Genomic DNA, 4,056 nt, shown 5'->3' with positions numbered 1-4,056 from the left:
CCATACGGTAACAATCCGGAGCTCAAGGGTATAGATTGCCTTTGAGGACTGGATGGTCCAAACTGATTTCCAAAGGGATCAATTTGTCTAGTTTCAACATAAGAATTACCGGGTATTATACCGGAAGAACAAACTGGAACAGACCAAGTTGTCATAATAGTCCCTGGGTGGACTCCTTCTAGCTGTTGAGAGCTAGTCGGGACAGCTGGTATGCCGGCAAACATCGTCGGAGTGACAGCAGGAGCTTCTGCTGTCGCTGTGTCATTTGGCACAGTCCTAGATGTCGACGGTTGCTCATACATTTTAAGTCTATCCAATAAACTGCCTAACGATTCTACAGGAACTTCCACTGGCGATGGACAAACTTCTGATGTAGAAGGAAAAAGAGTGATGCCTACTCCAAAATGAGTTGGAGTATTTGCTTGCTGGTCCTCTACGATTTCCTCTATTGCAATCAGACCAGGAGGAAGAGGAAGACCGTCAGGTCCGTAAAAGATTTCTGGTGCCGAAGAAGGGGTTGCTTCGACAGCGACAGTTGTTTGAGCAACAAGACTCTGTGGACCGGTTTCAGATGGAACTGGTTCAGTTATGCAAGTACTTGTTCTCAGACTAGGATCAGTACAACTGTCCCTCTGTTGCTGTTGAACTTCTTCAGTAGAGGCAGGGATTCCAGAAATATTAGGAGTGACCAGAATCTCAGATGTAGTTGGAACTGTTGTTCTAACTTTAATGGGAGATTTTGACCCGGTCAAGCGAGTTTGCTTCGTCCGTACTACTCTCGATTCCGGAGACAAAGACGGTTGACTCGCGAGTCTCCTCGAACGACGGAGTTCTAATTGACTTTCCTCCACGGTTGCGGATTACTCGATCAACTAAAATACAAAAAGGGGAATTATGTTTCTGTATTGAATGAATTTTATTAGACGCTTTTAGACACAACTTTGCTTTTTCATGTTTTAAGAGTCGAGAAAAAGCTAAAGATGACTCTAGTCGCCTTCGATGTATTAACGAGCCCGAAGTGACAAATGCTCGGTTGGACTTTTTCAGTTATAGAGTTTGAAAAAGGCCAAAAGAAACTGCTCTGGAGATCTAGGCAGAGGGTGTGCCAAACCTTTCGCGAAACCACAGAATACGTTTTACGGTACGGGTGGTCGATCTTCGTGAATGCTGTGTTCACTGCATCGCGATCAGTAGGGCGGCCGACACGGCTTCCTAAGGATAAAGGATAAATGCCTATAGGGGTCTCCCAATATACGCGACAGTACGCGGGAGCACAAGTCCGTATTAGTGCTATCGTCCCTCAGGAGGAATCACCCACCTTCGTAGAGATCGACAGTCACTACGTTTAACGACGCCGGAACACGTCTCTACCTAGACCTCTATTGTGAGCGTTATGTTACAAAGAGTTTTTAGATTCATTCAATATATTTTAAGTTGATCTTGTTTAGCAGTTTGTCTTTCAGGATCACCACGAGATGTATTGGTACAAATTCCTAAATGCAGCTAAAATGATAAGCAAGCTTTACAATCCTTTTAGCTTTGAAAATCCTAACTACTGAGGGGAGAGAAAAACATTATCTTTCCACACAGAGCACAAAGCACAAACTAATGCACTTTCCCCTAGATCAATCACGCAAACTTATCAAAAAATGCAAATGCAAGATGCATGTATTTCTTTTCTTTTCCCTTAATGTTGATGTAGACAAAAGGAAACTGTCGTATAATTTTCGAATTCAATTTGAAGCGTAAACAAACAAGTTTTGTCTAAAATCAAAAGACGCCTTACAGGTACTTGTTTCGACACTAAAAATGTATGAATTCAAACCATAAAATGAAAAACAAACAAACTCAAACAGCCATGAACAGTAATAAAACTAGCTCTTAAGATCACAAAGACACTTTTACAGTTCAGGATCTAAGAGGCCACAGCTATACTGGTTTGCTTTTCACAATGGGAAACTGTAACTGAAACAAGAAATACTGAAAGAACAATCACAGTTTCATCACACAACTGAGGCGGAATAATGTCAAGGAAAGTTGGTTTACAGCAAGTACAAATGACAAGCAATCAGCAGCAAAATAACAGTTAAAACAGGGCCAAGACTCAGTGGGAAACCTCAGGAAGACATAGCCTAACTGGTTCAGCGCAGGCTCTGGTCTGTCAAACTGACTCTCAGCGCAGTTCCCGAAGGGAGTACCTACGCTGAAATGCAGACTGCCTGTGGACAGCCTGCTCTCGGACACGAGAGTTGCGTTTACAAGGATTTCCGGGTCATAAAAAGCTCAAAAATGCACTGTTTTTGCTGAAATAAAAAGCTATAGGTCAAGTACAGGCTAAGGGATGATCAAGAGGATGAAAAGCTATCACAAAGAGTACAAGAGTCTTTTGTAGATCAGCTCTTCAAATCATGAATCTGCTAAAAAATGAGCAAGAGTAGCAGCCCCTCTACTTCGCTTTTGATATAGTCAAAAGCTTTTCGATTCGGTACTCTTTGGTTCAGGAAATGAATAGCAAAGATACTACAAACACCAACAAGATACTAGGCTCCCCAGCGGAGTCGCCAGTTTGTTGTGGGGAAAAGTATCCAACTCGGATGACCCTATCCCTACTCTAAAGGTGACAGTCTTTAGCAACAACTGAAAGTAAAGCTTTGATATTTTCCTTTATGAAAGTACAGAGAAGGAAGAAAAGATTGACCAACCTGGTGTCTTTCGCTTTTGTCGATCCTTATCCTCTCTCTTTGTCTCTTGTTCCCAGCTCCTTGCTCCCTTTGCCGGTCTAGCTACACACAGATCCTGCACGAATGAGAGAAGAAAACTACAAGATACATGTACTCATAACTGATGCATGGATTAGAGTGAATCAAATATACAAGTAAATACAATACATCAATTCAATACAAGTATATAGGAGAACATTCAAAGCTTTATTGATAAAAGTTAACAGGGTTCTGAGAAGGTTACAACCATCAATGGCTCCAATCCAGCAGCACCTCCCCAGCAGCAAGAAGTCTCCTCTTCACCTCTATAAAAGCAATCACCCAATAGCTCTAACTGTAAACCACAAACACCTCCTTGCTTTGCACAAAATTCCAGCCTCCTAGACCTCATGAGAGAGCTCTATATATAGGAGATTTGGAGAAAGGATGAGTCAGCTTGAGGCTGGCTTCAAGCTGACTAGTGTCCTCTCCCACTTCAGTTATACTTCAGTTCTTGAGTCCACTTGGAGATCCTTGCTTCCACTTGGAGTTTAAGAACCTCTTACTCATCACTGCGGCGAATTCCCTGATCCAAGTGTCATTTTGGAAGCTTCCTGGGCATTGACACCTTGAGAAATGAGCCTGCCACTTGTCCAAACACGTTCAGCGCAGGTAGCTAGTGTTGGAGTTGACATTCAGCGCAGGTAGCCAGTGTAGCAGTTGACATTCAGTGCAGGTAGCCAGTGTAGCAGTTGACATTCAGTGCAGGTAGCCAGTGTAGCAGTTGACATGATCCAGAATTGCCTTGTTTTTGAGCGTTTTCAGGTGGAGAATTGATTTGAAGTGCTGTGGTTTGCTGACCTTGTTCCTCTAGGGGTAAGAACAACATGTTTAGGGACTTTGGATCCCTTTGATTATGGACATTTCATGCTTCATGCTGTAAGGCACAAAAATGTCTATAACAATAGAGCACATTGTAATGCACTTTTCCTAAATCAAAGCATGCAAACTATCAAAATGCAAATGCACATATGCATGTATTTGTTTTCGCTTTCTTAATATTGATGCCTAAAAAGAAAGCCGTTGTACAAATTTGAATTCGATTTCAAGTGAAAACATAAACAAGTTCATTTTTCGAAATCAAAAAGACGATTACGACACTTTATGATTTACTTGTTTCGACACTAGAAATGCATAAATTCAAACCAAACAACAAAAGTAAAAGCTCAATCAACTGTGAACAACAAACAAATTCACTCCTAAGATCAAAACGACACTTACGACAGGTCTAGATCTAAGGGCAACAGTATGACTAGTTTACTTTTGTAATGGGAAACTGCAAATGATGTAACAAATA

The sequence above is a fragment of the Pinus tabuliformis genome, chromosome 6 (genome assembly GCF_031772625.1).
Source record: "Pinus tabuliformis cultivar Carrire ecotype Pingquan chromosome 6, CPIR1, whole genome shotgun sequence".
Taxonomy (NCBI): domain Eukaryota; kingdom Viridiplantae; phylum Streptophyta; class Pinopsida; order Pinales; family Pinaceae; genus Pinus; species Pinus tabuliformis.
This window is presented reverse-complemented; position numbering follows the sequence as displayed.